Consider the following 26,841-nt stretch of genomic DNA (forward strand, 5'->3'; position numbering starts at 1 on the left):
CATGGCGCTTTATTGTGCTAAACTTTGAGTTACTAATTGAAGCCAGCATCGGACAACTTTGTTTCAAACTTACCAGTCTTTCGCCATTCAGGGAATTAATGAAATATGGTGGGATAATGTGAAATATTACTTGAATTCCTTTACCAAAACTTCATGACAAAGTCATTGGAATTCTTTTAAATACATCTCCTAATCGCACCCTGACGTGTTCGTGTTTGTACACATTATTTGACGACGTTCAATAATATTTGGCTAAATAAAGGTAGTGAAGGTAAACGAAAAATGTTTTTCACCGGAGTCGAAGATACACCAAGTTTTGAATCAGGATAAAGTATAAAATACGTTTGGTCGATAATTCCGCATAGAGATGCCGAGTCAGTCATTTCTACCCAATAGAAACAGGACGTTACAGGAGTGATGTTCCAAAATTGGATTAAAGATACGATTTCGACACATTATTTATTTGTTTGTTTCCCGGATAACACACATTAGACTGATCAGAATACGTTCTGTTGGAATGGAATTTAGAAATTAGATATTAAATCAAAGAAATCGTCGGGATGATGTCATACCGTCTTATGCGAATAACTTAAACTATTTTGTCTGAAATATGGGGAACATTCCATGGAGACCTTGGAGAAAACTCAGACCACAGGTTTTTACTGTAGCCTGCACCACTCCTGACTGGTAGGTCCTTGTATAAAACGTGTAGGCTGGTTTAATTATGTAATAGGTCAAACTGGTAATTTAATTTCCCCTCACATTGCCTCCTGATTGTACAAGCATGTCTCCTGGAACAAAGGAACACCGCAAGATCTGAATAAGTACAAAAGGTAATTTAACTTTATTTGGTTCATTAGAAGGTCTAATTAAGTTTGGACATTTGGTCTTACAAATGATTCAATGTAAATGTGAATATTCCGCAGTGATTATCAGATATGCATTTTAAATAGTTAAAAGATGTGTGAAATGTGAACAATAGGCTCGCCTTTTCACATGTATACTATATTAAATTGCTAACTTTTTGAAGGTGATTGGATTGTTTATGGTGATACTAGCGCTACTGGTAATCTGTCCTTTGGCTGGATTCCTGAAGCCTGCGTTTCTCGTTTCTTTAGCTCGCTTCAATGTTCCTCAAGCAAAATATCCTCGTCCGCCACCCAGCGACCCTTTATTTTAGATTGCACAAGTCTGGAGGGCGGCAGGCTTGAGACTAACGGTTTTTTTTTTTTTTTTATCGAAGTCGATAGGTGGAGCAATGTGATCATATTTATGTGCTTGCCAACATGTTTCTCTATGAACAGGTTAACTTTAAAGTTATGAACGCATATGGATGAACACATGTTGGTCAAATGATTCGTTTTTTTGTGGGGGCTGGCGTTATAACTATGGTGGTGGACGGCTGCGCTATACCGAGTATCACTAAGATTTACTGGGTTTTATTATGTTGTTTAAAAAAACAAACAAAAAAAACGTAGGTCTTTCTTATGTCAATACAATAACCCTTTCGCACGTAAGTTCACACCAGTGTGGCCATACACGCGAAAGGGTTAAGCCAGCTACAGTTCTCCCCTGTTATCTTGGATATGTTTTATTATCTTTACACCGAATGCGTTCCAATCAATACGTCACAATTATGATTATCCGTTACTGTTCAATTCATCTGTTTCACAGCCCGAAAAGCAATGTACGTTGCAGGACGTTTTGTTTTCCATTTCTTTTTTAATGGTTTTTGTATCTCTTGTTATCTCATGTGACTGGGAGTGTATTGCTATTATTTTGTTGATGCCTACCATTTGAACAAAGCGGGCTAACTTCTGCAATCATAGGTGTGCAATGAATCCCTATCGACCAATACTCTTAATGGAAACTGAAAGCCCATATTGCTAATATTTAGGGGACACAAAAAAATTGAAATTAACTTCATACTTGTAGACAAGTATGTAGACACAAACACACTTCCAACTCAAGAACTAACAAGAATTTCGGCAGCTTTGTGATGTAGTAGTACAGCGCTGGGCTCCTAACCTTAAGACTGCAGGTTCAATTCTCAGGTGATGCACTCCTATTGTACCGTCGGGCAAGGTGCAAGCAATATACAATACAACTGGACGCCTCGCTCCATCGGCGTTTCACCTACATCGCTCCCCAGTGGTGGAACGAACTCCCTGTCTCGCTACGGACAGCTTCTTCACCCCATTCCTTCAGACGGGGCCTGAAGACGCACCTCTTCAGACTCTACCTGGACTGACCCAGCACACAATTGCGGCCCCCCCCCCCCCCCAATCAGTGCTGTCGTAAATTGCTGTGCTTTTTAAATTGTGCTTTTTAAAATTGTTTCTTGTTGCCGCCTTTACCCTGACGCTCATTGCGCCATTTGAAGTTGTTGAAGTTTGCCGTTTGAAAGTGTATCGTATTAGTTGCCCTATAGGCTGTAATTGTACAAATCTGATAGTACTGCGTCCTCAAACAGACCTTGCTCTCAGCTGAGAACTGTCTCGTTGTGGAACTGTACACATCCTGTCCCCCGTACTGTCGCTATACTTGCTGTATGCACTTTTGTAATTCGCTTTGGATAAAAGCGTCTGCTAAATAAATAAATGTAAATGTAAAATGTAATATCCAGCTGTATAAATGGAAAATGTGTTCAAATTGTAAACTATGTATGCTGTTCTGGAGACGTGTCTGTTAAGCAAATGTGAAGACTAACAACTACTGCAGATAATTGTGAAGAGATGTCATATCCTGTTGTTTTACCCAATTCAGATAACAGCTAAATCGGACTGAATTGACTAAGGGAGTGAAACCACATTAGGTTTCAGAACCACCGTTGAGAAACCCTGGATTTTAAGGGTCACCATCACATTGGGTGTAACCTGACCTAACACTTTCCAAGAATCAAAAGTGGAACTTTGGCAGGTTTTGAATTCAGGCATTACTGGTTATCCATTTGAGTGTACATAAGCAAGAAGCAGTCATGTTTTGATGAATCTTCTCTTCTAACCATTTAAAACTAGAAAAGGGGACACAGGGGCTCTTTCGGTTACTGGCATTTGTACAGAATGCCAGGGGGGTTGATTTAAATTACTGTCATCAATAAAAGAAGAAGTCTGCCAGTTCAATGGCAAAATAATTGTAACCATTTGAGAGTTACAGTTATACAATAACCACACATCATATTCCAGTTTAGCGAGTTGGCTATTAAATTCACTGAAGGTTAAAGGTCATGGCACACAAGGAAAGAGCACATTTGACTGTGTTAATTGTACAGGTAAGTCTGCTCTGTACCATTTTTGAGAAAATAGAGGCAGGGTTTAACAGTGAACTATAAGTTGTAAAAATTCTAAAAAATAAATAAATAAAATAAAAAATAAATCAAAATTCAACAAAAACTGATGGAATGATGGAAGTCTGTTTTACTGCAAATCCAAAAGTGTCCAGATATTTGCATATGGAACAATACCTCATAATTATTCAAATAATTGATCAAAACAGTGCTGCTGAAGTAGTCAGACGACGCGACGAAAGACCATGACGGAAACATTGCCAAATAGGCCTACGCTCAAATTTCTCTGCCCTTCTGATTTTAATGTTATCATGGAGGAGCTTCCTGGAAAATTCAGCTTATGGTCTGAAAGCGCTTTGACCTCGCATAGACAGCAGCTGTAATAACATCACATTCCTCTGGTTAGTCCACAAAATATTTTCCGATTTGAAATTTTGAAAGGTATCAAAATAGCTATTGCTGATTAAAGGAAAACAAAAAGGGGTGGACTTTAATACCGACACGTTAGAGATACTGAACGTAAATTTGAAAGATTTTTTTTTTTTCTGAAAAGTTTTCCAACTGCGTAGAATATGCAACTTTCAAGTTTTTGAAAAACTAATATAAAACGGTTGCTTATGTGCTTGCTATATGTTAAACATCCGTGAATCACAAATCACCTCATGTGCGTCACATTTCTTACATGGTGCCAAAGAGGCGTTTGCACATACATTATGTGCAGGTTTGTTAGAGGAAGGAGGTTTATGCAAAACTATCTTGGTTGGAGGGAACGGTCACATCAATCACGGAATTTCTGGGTCGCCACCAAACTTTTGCCTTGCCAGTTTCGCTTTGGATTGTGTTGGATGTTAAGGCAATCTGCGTTTTCAAGGCGATGTAAGGTTTTTGCCATGTGACACGTGTCGTTAGGCAATACAAGTTTATATAATAACACAAGTTTATTTGTTCGTTATTCCAGATTAAAGCCGAAACAGATTTATATTCAATCGCTTCTATTTATAAAACGCTATTTCGTCGCTAATCCTTCAAATGTAGTAAATACAATGTCCACCAGACGTCGCTGTGACACTAAAATTTTACCGGGCTGGAAATGGATTCTGAAATTCGCCGCGTTCAATTTTCAGCTAAGATAGACACACCCCAGGGCGACTGTGAGTTCTTAAAACACCTTTGATGAATTAATGACAGTGACTTGAGAACCAATGGGGAGTTAGGTAGGCACAGATGAAGCCTGAAGCTGGGCCGATATGTTGGGTCTGTCTAGCAAAAATGGGTGCCTGTAAATGAAAATCTGTACAATACAAATGAATAGATATATATATACACACAGTGGGGTCCAAAAGTCTGAGACCACTAGTCAAAATACTTCTATTTTGCATTTGTTTCGAATGTAATACAAATTTTTTCATTACAAATGATAATATCAGCTTAACAATTTGAGTGAAAAGTTGAATCTTTGAAAAATGTACATGAATTTTAGAATATCTTAGTATTTGGTATGTCCCCCTTTTGCTTTAATGACAGCATGCACTCGAGCTGGCATGGACTCCACAAGTTTGTGCAAAACCTGATGACCCATGTTATCCCAGCATGATCTGACAATGTTCCAAAGAGCTTCTGGTGATGTCACAGAATGCTTGGCTTTCTCAGTCTTCAAGTGCCCCCATAAATGTTCAATGGGGTTGAGGTCAGGTGACTGTGGAGGAAAGTCCATGACAGTCAGGACTCCTTGGTCTTCTTTGGTCTTCAAGTAGTTCTTGCAAAGCTTTGAGGTGTGTTTGGGGTCATTATCCTGCTGCAGTATGAATCATTCTCCACAAAGATGCAAACCAGAGGGTATAGCGTGTCTCTGAAGAATGGAGTGGTACTTCTCCTTGGTCAGGGTGTAGTCAACTCGGTGCAGGTGTCCAACTCCAGAGTAAGCAAAACACCCCCAGACTTGAATATTCCCACCACCATGTTTCACTGTCGGTTTGGTACACTGCAATATCATTCTCTCTCCTGTTTGTCTCCTTACATACACCCTTCTGTTACTGCCATAAATCTCAAATTTTGATTCATCAGTAAATAGGACTTTTTCCAGTCATCCACTGTGAAATGCTGGTATTTTTTAGCCCATTCCAAGCGTTTGGCCTTGTTTCCCCTCCTGAGAAGTGGTTTAGAAACTGCTACTTGTCCTCTGAGACCACTACAAGACTGCTTTCTTTTGACAGTGCTTTTGCAGATTGAAGTCTTGAGTTCTTTATTTAGCAAATTCTGTATCTGTGATGAAGTTGCTTTTCTATCTCTCAGGGAACTAAGCTTTATGTATTGATCTTCTGATGGTGTGGTCACTTCTGGCCTGCCTGATCATGCTTTGGATACAACTGATTCAGTTTTTGCAAAGCCTTTCAGAGTTCCATGCACTGCCCCCTTAGAAACCTTTAGTCTAGCCATGATTTGGCTGTGAAAGCCCCCCTTTGCTTAGAATAACAATTTGATTTCTGACCCTTTCACTTAGCAATGATCTGCTGGAAACTTGAGGCACAGCCATATTTATAACAGGTCAACACTGGCTGCAAGTTGAGTTACTTGAACAAGCCTCTGATGAGTAGATCAATTCCACTTGAGTGTCATCTGAACGCATGCTTCAATGGAAAGGATACAGCTCAAGGAAATCTGACCTTTTGTATAAAGGAGTTAAGATGGTTAATGCCCCAAATTTGTTTAAATTTGATTGCTGACCTAGAAATAGTGCAGAATCTTTCTTCTTCATTTTACATGACATAACTTCTTGTGTTTTTAAATGTTTTTGAATCCTCAAACTTTTGATTATATTACCGGTAATATGATAGTTAACACCAAAGCCTGTTCAGCATAAAACTGTGTTCTCCCATCCAGAGAAACAAACCTCACAAGGTTTATATCCTAAAATTTCACAGCCTGCCCTTTGCCTGCTTCATGTGCCCCCACCCCCGTCCACACGGAGGCCCTCCCCATGGCCTTTCGTTGAGCTCGGCCAGGATGGGTGACCTCATGGCTGGGGCCATATGGCCATGCAAGCAGGAGGCTTCATTCAGTAATTGGGAGAGAGAGGTAGGCCCTTGGTCCAGATGCTCTGTTATCTGCAGACAATGGAGGGGTGATGGGAGTTTTGCCAATACAGCAGTAACCCTGCTGCAACCCCCTGCTCCCTTTCCTCTGATTTCCTCTGATCTAATCCCACCCTCTGTTTGACTCATGTCAGATGTGGTACCCGAGCATCTACTTGAGATCTACGAATATTCTTCATTGTGCTAGGTTTTTTTAAGAATATGTTTAGTTGCAAATTTCACTGAGGTGAACTTATGCAAATCAGTGGACACTGATGTGCAGGATCTGTGGTAGAAAAGGGGTACCATGGTTCAAGAATTAGTTATTCAACACACTCCAGTTAAAAGAATCTGCCTTTAAAGGTAAGCAATCTTTGTAACTTCCTCTTCCCCTGTGTACTGCTAGGGCCATGGACGGTGGCAGTATTTCTTTCTACAGTACAGAATATCCAGTACAGGAAAAAAGAGGAATAAAGCAGTGAGCTGTATACCACAGAAGTCAGGGAGACAAATTGGAGGCAGCATAATCTCCGTGGTAATTGTTTAATTTACCACGGTAAAAACGCTTTCAAAAGGCACTGTGATTTGCCTCCCATTCCTTGTTTCCTGCACTCAGTCATGGTCATTTGGACGCTGCTGTTAGACCGGTAGAGTGACGGACCGGGGTGTGAGCTGGGGACACTGAGGGGCCATCACGGCAACAGGAAAGGCAGAGCTAGCTTGGCCTGCTCGCTCTGCTCAGGTGTCAGTTTGTCTGATGTCACTCCTCCAGGTCAGACCTGGGGGCCTGGTTTCCATACAGTATTGTGTTAATTGTTTGTTTTGTATCAGCTCGACTCTCTCATCTCCCGCCTAATTGTCCTCACTGCATTCAAAGCAGACAATGTATCATGGCAATCTAACCTTGCATTCATAGCAAACAAAATGACTGAATTCACCATTATGTGTTGTCTTGTTTTGACAGCAGGTGCCAAGTGTGTGTTTTAATTATGTTTAGGTCTTTGAGGGGCATGCAAACACACTTAAACACACAGAACGCATTTTGAGAAAAAAAAAAACATCCACGCCCCCTGCTGTTAGAGCAATGGGCGCACACAAAACCCTGCTGCCCTCGAATGCCAGGCGCAAAGCGAGTGGGCCTCCACGCTCATGCCAGCACAAAGCGGCAAGCCTCTGCAGCTTAATCCAACCTCCTTAATCGTCCAACCATCAGTCTAGAAAACAGATTAGCCTCGGAGAGGGAGAGAGAGGACATCCTGTCTATCGCCGCCTGCCTCTCTCTGACAGAGCAAATGAGGGAGTGGGTGAGCGAGGGAGAGAGAGAGAAAGAGAGAGAGGGGGGAGGGAGATCAGCGATGTGCTGTGAGGAGAGGTGGGGGTGGCCTTAGCTGTGATGTGAATGGAACAGAAACAGCAATAGAAGGAGAGAAAGAGAGAGAGTGAGAAAGAGAGAGCGAGAGGGAGAGCAAATCAACCTGCTTCTTTTGACTAAGAAAAGCGATGGGGGAGATCAGCACCCCTGTGCACTGACCAATAAAGGGCTTCTCCAGGAGAAGGGGCACGAGGGAAAGACGAGCGAGGGACTGAGAGAGAAAAGAGGGGGAAGAAAAAGCCAGTGAAGAGAAGGGGGAGAGACGGCAGAAAATGCTACCGGCGGGCGGGGGGTAACGGGGAGGGGACGGCAAGGACGGAGACGAAATGACAGAGAGTGCCGAGGGGGGAATGGGACGAGATGCCGAGGTAAGGCTTGCCTTTTTCCTTTTGACCCAGATTTTGGGGCAGGGTGCGCAGACCCTTGTCCGTGCACGACCGCTGCTGCTGCCGCTCGGTCAGGGGGCCGGGGGCTCAACAGCGCGCAATGCCACACACACACACAGCCATGCGCGTGTGTGTTTTTAATTGACTCTGCCATGCCAAAAAAAAAAGAAAGAGAGAAAAAAGACAGCAGTGGATGGCACCGCTGGAGAGATTATGCGTCAACGTGAAAAGGGAAATGCTTTGTCTAGGAGAGGAAATGATGCGCGAGGTGGGTTCTTTTTTTTTTCTTTTCCTCTCTCTCCCTCTGCTTCGTCCGTGTTCATATAGTATTATGACATTGACATGAAGGCTCTGCAGCCTCAGCTACCAGAGGGAGAGAGAAAGAGAGGCAGGCTGGCGGAGATAGAGGGAGGTAGAGAGAGAGGCACACACAAACACAGAAAGGTAAGGCGAGCTGGAAGCCTTTTTTCTCCTTTCTGTGGAAATAGCTCTGCAGTTATTAACAGGCCCCCACTGGAGCGTGCACTGGGACGCAGGGGTAGAGAGCAGGATGACTAAGGTGCAGAGACAAAAAAGGAGGGGGGGTTCTTTTCAAGGTGGCTGGGGAAGGGGTGTGTATGTGTGTTTGTGGGGGGGTTATTTTGGGGGAAATGCTTTTGGGGCGGAGAAGGCAAAGGAACGATGGAGGGGAAAGGTGTTTGGAGGAAGAGAGAGGGACAGGGAGACTTTGCCCACCGAAAGACACAGGGCTCAATGCCTCCCGTGGCCTTTTTGTGTGTGCAATATTAATCTTCGTTAACATCACTGCGCACAATGGTGCCGGGTACGGCAAGGAGGCAGAGGGACCTGCCATGTTGAGGCGAGCGGTCGCCTTCCCCTGCTGCTGACAGCGTACAGCATTAGCGTTAGCATTAGCAATGGAGATCTCCCCCATGCCTGCTCTGGCCAGCTCTGCAGTGCCATTATTAAGCTGTGCTTTTCTCCTGTGGGCCTGGCTACTGAATAGCAATGGATGAATTTATATTTTGCAATACATACAGAAAAGCACACTAACACAGACATATGTATGTTTGTGTTTCTGTATATATAATGCAAGTGTGTTATGTTTATATGTAGTATGTTTGTGTGCAGGCATATTGAGGTATATGCATGTGTTAGCTCTGAGGTGGCTGATTGGCTGTGTGCACATGGTGTGGAGAAGCTGTGTGTGGTATTTCAGAGGGTCTCTGCATGGGGTTCTGCTTTTGGGGCTGTCCATTCATGCGCCGAGTGGCCAGAGCCTCCACGCAAAGTGGCAGGGGTGATGTGATACCAGGACGTTTCCATGGCACCCTGGCCAGGAGACTGCCCGTGTGATGCTTTGTTGTCACCGTGCCACCGCCCCTGTGCCGTTATCTCAGCGGCCTGCGAGAAAGCGGTTGCCTCGCCGCTCATCAGACTCACAGAGTCTCACAGGAAATGCCAACAGGGGTTTGTCTGTGATACAGGTACAGGATGACTTACCCCACAGCAATAAAAAAAAACACTGTAAGCACCCTCCCTGGTAAACACAGTTGGGGTGTGGTCCAGTCTGAGGGGTCTTGGTTATCCTGGCCAGTGAGTGGAACTGACTGTGTGTGACTGTAATTGACCATATGTAGTGTGAGAGTGCAGGGCAGATCTTGAGTTGTTTTTGTCCTTGAGTGTCTCCAGTGGTGATGCACTCCACTGGAGACCCTGTGGAGGGGAATTATGTCTGTCGGACGCAGCAAAGGGAGATATTTGGCTGAGAAAACCCATTTTGACGTGTTCAGCTGTTTCATTAAAAAACAAGCATCACTTCAGTCTGAAGTAGGGCTAGTACTGGAGGGATGAGCTCCCAAATGCAGAATTTAAAGTTCAAAGTTAAGCTTGGGTTGCGAAATCACGCAGGCTAAGGTGTGCTGCTGCTCTGTGAGGCTTATATGAAAAACCTCTGCTTAAAAAACCCTGGAGCTCGTTTGTACCATGCCTGAATTTTCTATCAAAAGAGTGACCTGAAAATGAGCAGGGGAAAAACAGAAACCTACTCAATTTTGGTTCCCACGTTGCCTGGATTTCCCCTGCTGGCTGCCGAATGAGGTCCGTGTATCTGTGTCCCTCCGCCTCCGTGTCACGGTGTGAACCGCTCTGCGGCTGGGGGGGGACAGAACCCAACTCCCTCTGGGTCAGCGGGGCAGGGCATCATTCTGCCATGGCCACATGTCAATCGATGGGGCTGGCCGGCACGTGCTCCCAAGCGCAGGGAAGGGGTACAATGTGCTGTCGGGCTGCCATTGATCAGGGCTTTTGTGTCTGTGCGTCTGGACTGGCATGGGCTCCCCGCTGTCACTACGGCATGCCACCTGCAAAAGGCACCTCCCCGGCTCTGCTGGAGTGACACCGCATTGCCACATAGCGGGGGGCATCTGCCATCCAAACGGCATGGAATGCCAGTCAACTAAAGACAGATCGCTAATGAACACTTCTGCTTACAAAATTTATATATCTGAAATATAGATTATATAGTTTGTTTAACCAATTACTAGCCTATATTTAATTTCCAGGTAGGGTCGTTTGAGAACCAGTTCACTTTTAAAATGGTGATCTGTGGGAGGGAATAATTTATATTATACATAGAAAGGTAGATGCACTATAAAACTGAAAACATGTCTATTTCTTGACTCCGCCCTATGCTCAGTGGTGTGAGTGGTCGTCTTTGGTGAGGCATGTGACAGTTATATATACATGGGTCATTATCATCCAATGATGTGAAATATATGCATCAAATGTAATATGCAGTACTCCTCTCTTCTGAATATCTGTCACTGCTCTTAGCAGCTGTTGTCTTGAGGCATATTCATAGTTTAGATTATAAGAAAGGAGGGGCCTACATGCTTTATGGTGCTAATCTGTCTACACTGCTGAAAATGCCCTCATTGGACGTTGGTTCGTGTCCAGGAGGCTGTGAATGATCTATCTGCACTGTCAAGACGGAACGTGGAGGAACCTGGAGAGGCGGAATGGCTGTGCAGCCCTGGCAGGTCCCCTTCAACACTGTGGCACTTGCTCATGTGGGCAATGCTGTAAAGCTCAGCGCTGAAGTACCACAGAGGCTGTCCTGCCTCTTTAGCTCTGTTTGTCACTCAGAACAGTGAGTTGTGTGGCAGCAGGTGCCTTGGTGAGTGAGTGAATGAAGAAGTGAGCAAGTGAGTGAGTCACTCAATCAGTGAGTCCGCTGGGTGTGAAGAGGGGGAAATGAGTGAAAATCTGCGTGCATAAGATCCCCCAGATAAACGCTGTCAGAGAAATCCGTGGTTGATGATTCCTTCTTCCTTAATTAGGGTTTCTGTCTCTCCCACACGTGTGTGGCTGTAAAGGTCTGAGACATGCGGTTGTTACATTAATTGCTCTTAATTGAGTACTGGGCTCCCTGGGTGTGCAGTCTGGGAAGTATTAAGCTGCGGACTGACAGACAGACATATGTACATAACTCACACACACATAAACACAGACCCATGTACACACTTTCTCACACACACAGACTCTCTTTCTATCTCTCCTCTTTTCACACACTATCTCTCTCGCCGTCTTTCACACACTGAAACGCGCACACGCATACACATTTTCTCATGCACAGAGACTCTTCTTTCTCTCATGTTTTTTCTTTCTCTCTCTCTGTCTCTCTTGCTCTCTCTCTCTCTCTCTCTCTCTCACACACACACACACACACACACACAGGCACACCTCCTCTCCTCCTCTCACCCCCACTGCTATTCTCCCTGCTTCCAAGAAGTCATGAATGCCATGGACATTGTCTAATGACCACAGAAGGCCATTTTGATCCTGAGTAACCCATTCAAAGCAGAGGCTATGACTTCATGCTGGAGTTTAGAGGAATTTTCATGTTCTGTACATTCACTCTTTTGAGCGGCTCCCACAAATTCTCAAATGTACGTACCAATTAACAGACGTTACCAGAAACAAACACAATGAAGTGCTCTCTCTTTAAAATATTGACAGTAAAATAAAATGGTGACAAATATGCTAACGCTGTGTGCTGGGTTAACTCGTTAGCATAATTACACTCATCATTAGCATCACAAACGATCAATTAACATGTTGATGGCGAATTCCTGTTTTTTTTTTTAACCGACAATTACTTTCAAAAAAAAAAAAAAAAAGACACCCCCGGAGTGGCGTCCCCCCCTCGGGAGACGGTCGATATCCGTCGCGTCTGGGACGCTGTGATCCTTGCAGTGCCGCTCGGAACGTGCGCTCGCGTGCCGCACCTCTGTGGCGGACATGAGCTCAGCTCCTTCTGCCTGTGAAGTCATCCTCTGATTTATGTTTCCCGGCTCTAAGCACACGCACCGTGCCTGCATGTGTGATGAAGAGATCACTGAAAGAGAAAAGGCATGAAGGAGAAAACTGGAGGATTTAACCCTGTCGCACGCAAATTCCTTCACTGGCGAGCTCCCAAGGTGGAGACAGGTGCTCGTGTGAATATGGAGCCATATTATTCTCAGAACAAGAGCTGATAAAAGACAGCGCGAGTCCTGTAAATACAAAGAATCCTCTTGTAGGCCTACACATTGGTATGAGTGATGATACCTTTTTCAGCGATAATGCAGTGGCTTTAAACCTGTTCTGGTCCGCGTTCCCCCTAACGCGGGGCTAACCTCTTGTAATGATGACTTGGTAATTTTTATTTTTATATATATGTTGTATTGATTATACATCCATACCTCTCACTCCATTAAAACCGCCAAGGTCGGTACATGCCCCAGGAATGATCCGCTGCAATTATGGCACAATACATTGAGCCCAAGGGTAATTCAACATACATTATACAATAGGAACCTGGCGTAATTAGCGCATATACGCTATGTAGGCTGTGCATCTCAGTTAATATATGTGCAAACATTTACACAGTAAATTAGCCAATGGAGTTGAGGACGAATATGCATACATGTTTGCATGAACACAAACGATGACATGGGACTGCAGGCCATGTGAAATGAAATACAAGGTCCCAGTACTCTTGTGGAAACGTGAAAATATACCAGGCTATTTAACAGCATCCCCTCTTGCCTCTGTGTTTTCTGCCTATGCCGTACCTATTTTCAGCTTCCGTGCCTCTCGTTTGAATAGCTCTCCTCAGTGGGTCCAAAGGTGCGCAGCACCTAGAGCTTCGTCAGACGTCCAGCTGGAGATAATTGCTGCAGCCTCGGTACTTCCTGCCTGTGAACCGCAACTGATCAAGAGCGGCTGAAAATATCTGTCAGCGCGATACAGCTATCAGCCCTCGAAAAGAAAGAAATCTTGCAGAGCCCCTGCGCACTCAGTGACAGACGAGCGCACCAAAGACAAAAAACGGCCCGATAAAAGAGGAACTGTCAGTATTTCCTCTCTGAAATAGAAGTCTGTGCTGCGGATGCTAGTGTTTGCATTTCAAAAGCGATGATGACGTGCACAGTAACAATTTCGCCCATCAGAGCCGAGCGCTGTATTAGGGGCTCCATAGCACGTGTCTTTATCAGGATATTAGCCGCCTGCTGTAGGATATTACATCATTATTATTGATTCGCTTGTCAGACGAGGGAGGCGATATCGAAATCTGCGTTTCACAGCACTGCCAATCAAACTGTAGCAGGAGGGCATTCAGAACAAAGGTCTTGGGGGATTTTGAGGGGCACCGTCAGGGAATAGAATGGGAGAATATATAGTGATATTGCAAAAGAAATACAATGTTGTGATACAGTATACCTTTCAATAATGTCTGCGATGTAATTTTACCTCGATGACAACCATAATTTGCATAAAATGGCAATTTTGTTCATCGCTGTCGATGACTCATTTTTATTTACATTACATTGGCAACATTTAATGCAAAAGCAGCGTGTTTCCCTGTAGGGCTCCTCGCGCTCTCTCTCCCTCTTTCTTTCGATCCCGCTTGCTGGGCTCACGGTGAGGTGGAAAAACGCTCGCTGGCGTGAACATATGTATCCGAAATGGAAGTGAAATGAGCGCAGCTTTCTCACACACCGGAGGCAGGGCGCAGCGGGGTGCGCGCTCGCGAACGCTGAGGGTTCGATGCATGGCCAGCCGTCGCCCTTAGGGAAAACACTGATTTGGCTGATACAGTATAAGCGAGCGAGTGAGGAAATCGAACCCACTTTTACACTCGTTAACGCCTTCTCTATTCAAGTATGTCCCGGTTCATCCAAAACCCAGACAGTGGATCTCGAACTCATCGCATTCTCAAAGGAACGTTGATGCATAATCGTGGCCTCACCGCACTGGTCCATCGCTTAAATGATATTAACAGAACGTTGAGTAGTCCCCTACTCTCTGTCAGCTTACAGCTATTAGCGCACGCCACAGATCTCCATTGATTTCAAACAAGTAAACAAAGGAAAATTGATGTTGTGAAATCAGGGTAGCACTTATGGTGAGGGTAAAACAGTAACATTGATCTTCAGTAGCTGTATGTGCTTGTGTCTATCCAGGCAAGCGGTGTTCAGTACTCACTAAGGTCTGCAAAGTGGGGGGGAAGCAAGGGGGCGGTGATGTGTTGACCCCCAATAGGCCCGATGCTCAGCAATGCAGTAGATTTTCAGATTGGGTGGGGGGCTGAGATCACTGAAGATAAAGCTAATCCTGCACGGATCATGGAACTTAGAGAGGGAGAGAGATAGAGAGGGAGAGAAAGAAAGAGGCAAAGAGAAAAAGATAATGAGGGAGTAATGAAGAGCGAAAGATTGAGAAAAAGATAGATAGATGGGGGAGGTAGACAATGAGAACGAGAGACAGCTGCCTTCTAATGCTCCACTCTGCGTACCACACACATAAACACACACACACACACACACACAAAACTGCACATTCAGCAAGATGGAGAATATCAGCTGACATCAGTGCTCCCACAATGCATTTGGCCAGTGCCATAGCAACAATGGTGGTCAGCGAAGGGCAGCAGCGGGAAAGTTACCTGAGATTCCTGACCCTGCAATGACAAAGTTACCTACCCAATCATAGTTACATGGTTTAGGGACCTGACCCAGTAAAGACAACTTATGCAGACAAAGTGCTTTGCTCTGCATGGCAAAAGATTCAACCACAGGCCAAGCTAGGTGGTCATTTCTCAGGCATGTACAGAAAAAAAACTGATCACTTATATTTTGATTTTCATGTTTTATTTATATTTTATTTGTATTCCTTTCTTGTCATGGGAAGTGTGAAAATCATCTTGAATTTTATTTAAGGAGATGGGCCTTAAAATATTACAACCCACAACCTTCTGAAACGCCATTGTTTCTACAAAAATACAGAACAAAACAACACATCTTTTGGCTACTGGGATTTTTTCAGGGACACATCACCCCCTTGATGACTTCCGTGATTATTAGTTTCTTTATCCAGAGTGTTCAGTTCTCATGTGTGCACCATAGTCTCTGCACGGCCGCAGAAAAGGAGGTCATATGCAGTACCTGAGACAAAGCCATGAGAACCATTGCTGTGGTTTCGCTTGCATGAACTGCGACCACTTTTCCACAGTGCAACAGAAAATGATAAAGAGAAAGCTCACTAGCCCACTGGCCGCTTGGAGGATCGCACAAAGCTGCTCTGGAGGGCTTGTTTTCTGCTTGTGGCGTTAAGTGCCCACACTGCTGGCGGGAATGGAGACAAGTGCGGCGAAAAGCCGTGAAAACAGGGGCGTGCTTTAATCCCCATGGGTCCTCAAAGTCACCATTCTATCAGGAGCCCGGCCAGGCCCAAAGCATGTGGTTAAGAAGTCATGGTTGTCCGTTGATACATTGATGACCCCCAAAGTGGTGGGGCAGGAGGTTTGAAGAGTGTGTGGGGTCAGGAGTCCGAGGGCTGGCAGAACCCAGCCTTGAATCCCCTGTTCCCTCCTCAGGAAGAGTGGCCAGAGATCCAGCCTTCCTGCTGGCAGGGAAAAGCCCCCTCACCAGCTGCACGGCTGCAGCTCGTTACTGCAATAACACAGCCACGCTTGATACAGGAATGATCGCTGATCTCTCTCTCTGGACCATGACTGGAAAAGTACGAGGAACTGTAAGACAGGGGCAGGATGGGAAGAGAAGGTTTATTTAACCATGCATGAGGTTTCCTCGCAGAAATGGCCTCAACAATCAGGGCAGTTTACAGCAGGATTTGATCACTTTTGCTAAAGGATGTGGTGGTTAATTACTGGGCTGTGTGTGCTGTTAGCTTGGAGGACTGGTGGCTGGAATCCGACTTGTAATGGTGATATTGTGGGGGATTGAAAGATATCTTGAAGGCTATGTGTCCTTGCTGATGATTATTCTGACGTCAGTGCTGAGTGGGAGGGGACTGGACGGGTGGGGGGGGGGTTGGGGGATGAGGGGTGGGGGCGTGCAGCCCAGGCCAGGATAATGGGTACAGTCATGACATGAAGGGCAGTGTCTCACTCTCTCAGAGGGACAGCTGTTCTTCCTGCCTCTGCGGGCAGCATGCCACATGGCTGCAGGCGGCCCACACACTTTCAAAGAGTCTAACCCACACACACACACACTTTCACACAACACAAGAGTTTTAGATCTGTGTGTCTGCGGTGGAGGTGTACTGTAAACCTGTGCACAGAAATGCTCCACTCACTATAATCTCACTAGTCCTTGTGACTAACACAGTCATTAAGACAGTCACTAACACAGTTGATAACACAGGTTACACTGGCAATACCTGAGGACACTGGTAAAGGTCTTCTTCTTTCCTCCCTGTCTCCCCTACCTCATCATCTTTCCTTCACTCATATCTGCCTCAGTCCCTCAGGCTGTGACCTATGACCCCAAACCACACCCATTGGCCACTTCTTCCGTCACCCTGATTGGTTAATTCATCTTGCCCATCCCCTTTTAATTGATACTGTCACTGAAGCTGATGGCAGCCTGTTCCTTATTTGCTTCCTTTCTCAGCTGGAAACATATTAATTTCATGTTTGTTTTGTTCAGTCAATCACTCCATTTAGTGTCCTCCACAGTTAGGCTGTAGACCATTTTGTACACTTCAACACATAACAAGTAATTACAAGCAGACAGAATATATACAGTTTGATACTGCCACACAAAAATAGCATTTCATGTTATGTGTGTAAAAATAGGATGTAAAATAGGCTAATTATTAATATGACAATAAGAGAAAAAATTATCACAAGAGTAAGTATCAGAGTATTGGGGAGCAGCGGACCACCAATGGCTTCACAATGAGGACAATACCATTTCAACTAAAATGAAAAAAGAACAAAACATGTCAGAAACAAGGGGGAAAAAACATTTCCTCCATTAAGAAGACTTGCACTTTAGTTTCTATACATCTGTGAAACAGCTTCTTTGTAAATATGTATCAATATGGGGACCCTTGATTTGGATAGGCAAATGATATCCCTAAACTCTTTGCCATAGAGTAACACTTCAAACAATGTAACAAGCCACTGCTAAAGTTGTCTGTTATCTGCAGTGACATGGTAATGTTGATACAATGTTATAGGAACATTAGGAAAAGGGTATGCATTGTCTGGGCTGTTGCACTGAAACCAGCTTGGTTCCTGAGCCATTGTGTTGAGGACGGATAGAGTGTGCAGTGGGAGTGTTCAGTTTGATCTTGTGTTTAACTCCTTCCACTCCTCTACAGTACCCCTAACACGTGTCTGTAATGATTAATTGATTAGTAATGATTACAGATCCTGGCCGATCAGCAGAGTTCTTTACTCTAGCTGTGTATATTAAACCACACTAGAAAATGTTACTGCTACCTATGTGAAGTTGGCACCCCAAGTATTTCAAAAGTTCGAAATGGTATTACTGTTCGTTTGTGCTGTGTTTGTGCCGGTTTGTGCCGTAAAATTTTTCGTTTGTGCTGCTATGGTTTTTTAGATATAACAAATTATATTGTATGTGCTGTGACATCACCCAGCACCCCAAGCTTCTCCAAATTGCTCCAAAATGGTCTTGTTCGTTTGTGCTACATTTGTGCCGGTTTGTGCCGTAAAATTTTTCATTTGTGCTGCTATGGTTTTTTAGATATAAACATTGCATTTTTGGGCGATGATGTCACCCAGCACCCCAACCTGCTCTGCATTGCTCCAATAATACCATTTCGAACTTTTTAAATACTTGGGGTGCCAACTTACAGCTTCATTTCCCAGTTTGATAAAAAAAAAAACATTGCTGTATTTCAATGAAGTTAAATTGAAATGAAGTTTCAATGAAGTTTCAATGAAGATATAGGCTGAAATCAGCAGCAAATATTTAACATTGTAATGGATAAACTCTGGGGAAAAACTCATGGAAATCTTTTACAGCAATTATTAATATAAACATTAAATTACAGATGATTATTCAGGACTGCAGTCTGTAATGTTAAAGAGAGAAATTTTAAAAAAGGCAAAATGGTTGATCTAGTTTTTCACTTTAACGGTGTCATACAATAAATGCACACATGCGCACACACACACACACGCATGCACACATATACACACAGGCAAGCCGTGCACTTCCACACACGTGTACACCTGCATGCACATACAGGCAGGCTTGTACGCACACACAGTTACAGAAGCTGTCACACACACATACACACACACAGGTGCTCTGTGACTTCACATTTTTTTTCAATTGCTTAAGCACAATTTTGAAAACAGGGCCTGGTTTTTCAAAACACTTCACACAATTAGCACAACACTACACCCAAGTAGCACAACACCTCAGATCCTTTGCAAAATGGAACACTTAAGTCAAAACTATACAATTTCTTATAAAAAACCCTATTTTCTACATAACATAAACACATCCATCATATGGTCTGATTCTGTTTGAATCAGTTAAACACTCCTGTGCTCAACCTAAAACACTTTTAGCATTTACACAGAGAAAGTGTAAAAATAAATTCAATATTACATGACACCAATTGTGCAGACTAATGAAAATATTTATTTCTTTTCATATACTCAAGTCAGTCAATACTGAACATTTCAACAAAACATTCATAACAAAACATTTTCCAGTTTTCATACAGTATTACCGAACGTACCATTGTACTGTAAGCTTACAGTAGTACTGTAACATAAATTACGTATCCAGTTCAGTACTGAAAAAAAAGAAAACTAAACATCATATCTCCGCCTAGCTGGATCTGGCCACAGGGCCTCGTCAACATCACAGGCTATATTTTCATTTGCAAGGCAGCGTGGGAAGAATCTTTTGGAGTGATGAATCCACCCTTGTATTGATGCTGCATCAATTTTATCACATGCTTCCTCCATAGCTTGAATGAGGGGTGTCTGGACATAGGGCTGGAGATCATAAACCTTCCACCGCCATGCTGAGAAGAACTCCTCGATGGGGTTTAGGAAAGGGGAGTATGGTGGAAGGTATTGAACTGTAAATTGTGGGTGTTGATGAAACCAGTTTTGGACCAGAGCAGAACGATGGAAAGATACATTGTCCCAGACGACAATGTATTGCATCTGGTCCCTTTGGTTTGCTGCTGTGATAATATTATGTAATCTGTCTAAAAATGTAAGAATGAGGTCAGTGTTGTAAGGACCCAAGTTGGCATGACGGTGGAGGACCCCATTCTGTGTAATGGCAGCACAAAGGGTAATGTTACCCCCACGTTGCCCTGGTACATTGACAATAGCCTCATCAATGTATATAAACTCATGCGGGACTTCCTCCGCATCCATTTGCAAAACTCTCTGAAACACAGCAAAAGATCACATTGTGTAGATCAATATACTGTAGGTCTGCTATACAGTAAAATTACATGTACAGTAAAAAGGTTACGTGTGCAGTACACAATACTACAGTCAGTGAACAAAACTTACCTCCACATATTCACGCCGCAGGACTTTCACCCTGTCTGAATTTCTTTCAAATGGCACTCTATACAGTTTTTTCATCAGAACTTGATGTTTTTTAAGGATACGGGCTATTGTTGACAGAGAGACCTGTTGGACATTATTGAAAATTGTGTGATCATTGACAATATGGGTTTGAATTTCTCTATGTCTGATTGCATTATTGGCCAAAACGAGGTTTATGATCTCTCTCTCTCTTGCTCCTATGTGAATATGGGGCCCCTCCCTCCTTGGTGTTCTCGATGTTCAATCCTATGTAGGCCAAACAACATACATGTAGCTTACTGTAAAATGATACAGGAATAGATACCAAAACTGTTGATATAGCACATGCAGTAAGCTATGGATTTTCTGTTGACAGAAGATAGGTTTCTCACCTGTGCTCTTGATGAAATGTCCGAACTGTTGATGTCACTGTGTACCTGCTTAGGTTAGGCTGTACTCTCAGTCCAGCCTCCCTCAGTGTTAGTCTGTGGTTTATTACACGGTCCACAAGTGTAGCACAAATTTCATTAGACAGATTTGGTTGTCTTCTTCTTTGTGCACGTCCTACCCCTCCTCCAGGTCTTCCTCTCCCTCTTCCTCTTCCTCTACCTTGGCTTCTACCTCGGCCTCTTCCTCTACCTTGTTCTCTCCAGATTCCCAACTCATCCGCACTCTCCCCCCTCCCCCCACCGTCCATTTTTCTTGAAGACAGGTGAACTTACCTGTTGCCTTTTTATAGTGCTTAAACCTGATTGGTGTGTCTACAATTAAGCACCTGTGTGTGTGCACACCTGGTGGCTGTGTTTAACCAATTGGTTCATGGGTGTGTTCATTTGAAAATGACGTCATGATAAATTTCTGTGTCAAATGTATACAAGTGTGTTTAGTGTTTTGCAAATCACTGTGTGTAGTGTTTTGCAAAAAGTGTGAAGCTGACAATGTGCTTACAGTTGTGCAAATCTGGGCCGGTGTTTTGCTCCTTGAGTGTAAAGTTTTGCTAATTGTGGGAAAGTTTTAATTTTAGTGTGTAAGCAATCGTAAAAAACTGTAATAGGCTCACCGAATGTACCCACCCACCAGTCTCCACGGCGATGACACCCACGGTATCCTTCAGTCTCACTATACCTTGTGTTCTGGAAGGAGAGGAGTGAGGAGAGCGAGGCAAGTGCAATGACCTGGTTTCTCCTGCAGCAGTGTGACCACTGGGCAGCGAGACATGTGAGGCCTGGCACTGCAGCAAATTTAACTCCCAATGAGGGCTTTACCTTCCACCACTTTACCCTGATGCCTCTCCTGAGTAAAACCACTCTTTAATATCCTTCTAAAGGGCTACTCCATGCTGACAGAAAAGCAATGTGGTTTCCGCCATTTTCAGGCTGTACCTGGCCTGTCCCAGTTTGAGCAGAGTGCAGGGTCCAATGTCAGGACGGCCTTTGCTATAACTGTAAATGGGGAGCTGCTGTTTAGCACAGGTTCCTTTGAGGCCCATGTGAATGTGTTTGACAGTGTCTGTTGCAGCAAAGGAAATCACATAATGTCAGAGGGACAGAGGGGGGTGGTGCGCAAAGAGGGAGGGGGTCTGTGTCTGTGAATAAAGAAAGATAAATAGAAAGAAAGAGAGAGCAAGAACAAGAGAGTGATTTAGACAGTGAGAGAGAAACAGAGAGCTGGAGATTTTGGGTGTGTCAGCATGAACCAGTGCATAATTATTTATTCAACTTAGATAAATAGTAGATATGACAAATATGAGATGCTGGCAACAATTTCTACTGAAGAATAGACAGAAGAAGAGACAGGAGCAACACAGATTGACAGTGCTTTAGGTTTTAACCACATATCGTAACAAGATTTCACTATACAATCAGTAACACATGAGGCAGTTAAAAGAGAAACAGCATGGCTGGGGAGAGATACTGAGCACTGCTCGTTGTCTGGGTTCAGAGAGGAAGTGAAGTTTTTGACGCTGTGACCGCAGACAATGCTACAGAAACAGCCTCTGCAGGCCCAGTTTCCCCTCACTGAAGCAGACAGCACAGCCAGGCCTGCATGCTCTGCACCACAGGTACAAGGCACACACACATGCATACATAAACCCACACACAAACACACCCACACACATACACATACCCACATGCAAACACATAAACATACACACACACACACACACACACATACTCAGTGTTACTCTACGGTACTCTTTTACTTTTGTTTCAGGCTGTGACCTTCACTTAAATGACTGAAATCCAGTGCAGGTGTGCTGAGGCATGCTTGCTGTCTCCATCTCCCTTCAGTCCAGATTTGTATTATTTGTTATTTCTTGGTAAAGAGAATTAGTTTTGGAGATGAGACTGGTAAAAGGGTCATGAAGGGTCATGAACAATCCCCCTCCCCTCATGTGACAAGGACAGGGGCGGTGCCGATGGCTCATTGCAGAGGGGGAGGGACCTGTAGTGGGCCCTTATACAGCTTATTACATCCTGTATGGAGATGCAAGACAGATCCAAGGGGAAACCTACGGAGACGGAAGGGTGGAGTGGAGAGAAATGCGGATTACAATGAGGTGTGCTATTTCAGTATTCACCTCATTGCGTGGACCATTTTTAAATCCTGCGGCTCCGTCAGCAGTGACGGCGATGGGAAATAAAACAAAACAGCCAGTATTCGCCTAGTTCCTACTTTGGGACTCGAACAGAGGGCATAATTTTTCTGTTTGTATACTTACACAAGGATACTGGACAGTGAATAAAGTTTTCTGTAACTATTGTGTCTCTGCTCATTCAAAATAGCTAAATATCGCGGCTCCGTCAGCAGGGACGGCAATGGGAATGAAACAAGACAGCCAGTAATTGCCTAGTTCCTACTTTGGGACTCGAACAGATGGCATAATTTTTCTGTTTGTACACTTACACAAGGATACTGGACCGTGAATAAAGTTTTCTGTAACTTTGTTGTGTCTCTGCTCATTAAAAATAAATATCGTGGCGAGAAACTTAGCTAGGGATCGGTCGAAACCATTACGCCCTCAGTCTGACTTTTCATTTTTTTGCGGCAATCAAGACACAGAAACAAACTTTATTCAAAATATTAAACTAAACAATCAAAAATGCATGTTTAGTCAGGAAGATTGGGCCCCTTTGTAACAGGAAGAACCGTGGGCCTGGGGCAGCCACACCCTCTGCCCCCCGCTCGCTCCGCTACTGGACAAGGAGATATGCAGAGCTCATGCTCCTGTTTGTCACTAAACATGCCCATAATAACACACAGCAACTTGGGGGTGCAACACCCTTTGCTATATGGGTGTGACTTAGCTCAGCACCAGCTCTGTAAACAGGATAGGTGCACAAATAATGACTGACCTGTCCCCCCTCCCCAAACCCCACTCAAACCTTCCACCCCCATCCCAAATGGCCAGTCACCCTCCATGTCATCAATAATGCATCTTGCTGCCATGACTGAGTAGCATAGGCAGAATGTTATGTGTTTGCTCATGTACCAGAAAAATATCTTCATTTCTGTACTTGATTGTAGGTGCATTTAGAATTCAGGTTTTATTTCCTGGCATCTTCCCTCATGAGTGATCCAGGGTGAGACTCTAATTATACCAGCAAATAGTTCATCGCCCTTATTATCATCATCATCATCATGGTGAAACGCAATCTAATTGCTCCTGTAGAAATCATTATTTTGGTACTTTGGGTTTGGTGTTTTGGTGGGAGCATTTGCGCTCCAATACACTGATCGGACGCAGGGCTGCAACCAACCCATCCTGTCTAAAAACAACCAGGCCTGGAGCTGTCCTCAGTTTCAAGTGGTATGCAGGTCTTAACTGTCCCCTCCACCTTGATGACTAACCTTGTTTCTTAGGTGAATCCAGTCATCTGATTGAGTGAGAAAAGCAAAGCTCCCCAGAGACTGAATAACTCAATTAGACATCTGCTAACGCTTTACAGTTTTTTACATCCGTTTTCACACTTAGGTCAATACCATGGCCACTTTTCAAAACTCTTAACACAGTGTGCTTAACAACCATACATATCAGCACAGCAGTTAATCTTTTGTGCAAAATGCACTACAACTACCAAAACACTTCACCCAAAAGTGACTCGTGCTGCCATAACTATAGCAAATGCTCTCTCCCAACAAGACTACTTTGTCACTCAAAATACAATGGACTAAAAAACAGAAACAACTTGAAGCATTGCAAAATGCATATATTATGTGTTGCCGTATCCTCTGTTTTTGAATAGATTGGTGCTACATTGCAAAAAGAAAGTAAGGTTTGTGCAAAGTGCATACAATTTCTGAGGTATACTATAGTACAACAAAAAGTCTGCAGATGCTTTTCATTTCTGGTACAGTAAGTAAAACAACAGGACATGATACTACCACTAGAAGTGTACTGTAGCCCTAATGCTGATCCATGGTGTCCTCTGTATTTTGGGTCAAATTTTTATGAATTTCACATTTACTGCAACATTCTCCCTTGCCTTGAACCTTTAGAAAAAATCTTTAGCATATCTTATTCACCCCTACAATCCCCCATGCCCCATAAATATTTGAAGCCAAGCAGCTATCATGACACCAAGAACAAACTTTTTGATCTGTTGTTTTACCTGTCACAGTAATGTAGATACCACTATTGAGTGTGGTAAATTTACTGTAGTTGCATTCTTGGGTCACTTTCTCTCACTGATAGCCCATGACTTACATACACTGATGACCCAAAACATTGTCATATGGGGCTGCATACCCCCGTCCACCGTCGAAAGCATCTACAAATGGGCACGTCGCAACTAGACCCCGACGAGTCCCGTTTTCTTTTAGATCACTTGGATGTGTACACTGTTTACCGGGGGAACTGATGGCACCAGGATGCGCTGTGGGAACACGACAAGCCGGTGGAGGGAGTGTGATGCTCTGGGCAATGTTCTACTGGGAAACCCTGGGTCCGGCCATTCATGTGGACGTCAATTTGAAACGTGCCACCTACCTAAACATTGTTGCAGACCAGGTATACCCCTTCATGGCAATGGTATTCCCTGATGGCAGTGGCCTCTTTCAGCAGGATAATGTGGTTTGGGAATGGTTTGAGGAACATGATGGAAGTGTTCAATGTGTTGCCCTGGTATAAGGGCTCAGGCAGGGACTCAGGCACAGACAGGGAGGCAGGATACACAATGAAGGTTTATTAAATCCAAATCGAAATCCACAAAACAAAGTCAAAAACAAGCGATGTCAAAAACCAGATAAGCATGGTGAACAAAACCAAAAACAAATCCAAAAAATGTGGTCAAGAAGAACAGGGAATATTGGTGAAACAGACAGGCAGAACAGGACAAAACGGCTGGTAGTATTCCCCTAGTAACAGGGGAAACGGAGACGAATAGCAACGAGACAAGAAACAAGCAGGGAAGATATAGGGCAATGCTGATGAGGAGATGGGGTGCAGGTGTGCAGGCGGGCAGGTGGAGACGATCAGGTAATCAGATGGGCGGCAACAGGGCGGAGTGCAGGGCAGGGCTGGAACACAAGGGAAAAACAGTAAACAAGAGCACATGGACGGGGAAAACAAAACAAACTAGCTAAGGTGCCGCAGTACTGACACCTGGCCTCCAAATTCTCCAGATCTCAATCCAATTGAGCATCTGTGGGATGTTGTGGACCGACAAGTCTGATCCACGGTGGCTCCACCTCGCAACTTACAGGACTTGAAGGATCTGCTGCTAATGTTTTGGTACCACAGAACACCTTCAGTGGTCTTGTAGAGTCCATGCCTCGGCGGGTCGGCACTGTTTTGGCGGTACACGGAGGACCAACCGCATATTAGGCAGGTGGTCGTAATGTTTTGGCTCATCAGTGTATATAGCAGTAATAGTGGAGAAATCTCTTTAGGAACAACTACATCTATATTTTTCCTATATACATGCACATTTCAAAGCAAATATGACCACTTTTGTACAGATGGTAACAAGGCTGCAAACAAAAAAACTGAATAAACTTTCCACTAAAACCAGAAAAATCTGTCTTATTTCAAGCGTATAGTTTCATTTGTCTGTCAAAATACAGCATATTTCCATCTACAGCGATCTAAATTTTGTTAGGTTTTGAACTGAAAGTTAACTGTTTTGAAGAGAGTATCTAAATGTCTGCAAAATTTGCTGTAGTTGTACAGAATTTTGCTGGTGGTGAACATTGACTGAGAGAGGTATTCATGAATTTGATTGATTGAATGCATTTTGTTTCAAAGCAATGCAAAAGTGTACACAGTTTAGTTTGCATAGTCTACTGATATGGTGAATGTGTTAAGTGTTTTGAAAAAGTGGACATGGTATTGAGACATGTGTGAAAATAATTGTAAAAAACTGTAAGAAAGCACACATCAAATGCAGGGCAGTGGGGAGGGCAGTCCAAAAACAATTACTCAACAGCTCCTACCCACTCCTCCTGTGCTGTAGGAGCACAGAGGGAAATAGAGGGAGTGAACATGAATGACCATTCATGATTTATAGTCTGTTAATATTCATAGTTTATGATCAGTTCCTTAATGTTACCTTAAATTCCATATTTTTGTGTTATGTCTGAAAATTAAAATGTGTATCTCCATCTCTTATGTCTGAAAATTGTGAAATTTTGTGTGTTTTATCTGTAATCGTATGCTCTGATAATATGTGGCTCACCTTGCCATGCCAATTAAGTAGTCTGACTTTGACTTTCGATGGTCTTTACTGAACCCTCAAAAGTCTTCACATATCATTACATTAAAAGGGTCATAAATGCAAAAAAAGCTAGTTCATCAGACACAAACACCTAATATGAAAACATCCCACACCCTTAATCCC

At 43.7% G+C, this 26,841-nt stretch overlaps 1 protein-coding gene across 1 annotated transcript in view; it reads left to right on the plus strand.

Moving 5' to 3' along the window:
• Positions 1–8,327: 8,327 nt before the first annotated feature.
• Positions 8,328–26,841, plus strand: part of LOC118791140 (signal-induced proliferation-associated 1-like protein 3) — a 55,053-nt gene continuing 36,539 nt past the window's right edge. Inside the window, exon 1 of the mRNA XM_036548415.1 lies at positions 8,328–8,383. The gene's annotated coding sequence lies outside the window, so the exon portion shown is untranslated. The remainder of the gene's footprint in view (positions 8,384–26,841) is intronic.

This window comes from Megalops cyprinoides, chromosome 16 (genome assembly GCF_013368585.1).
Source record: "Megalops cyprinoides isolate fMegCyp1 chromosome 16, fMegCyp1.pri, whole genome shotgun sequence".
Taxonomy (NCBI): Eukaryota; Metazoa; Chordata; class Actinopteri; order Elopiformes; family Megalopidae; genus Megalops; species Megalops cyprinoides.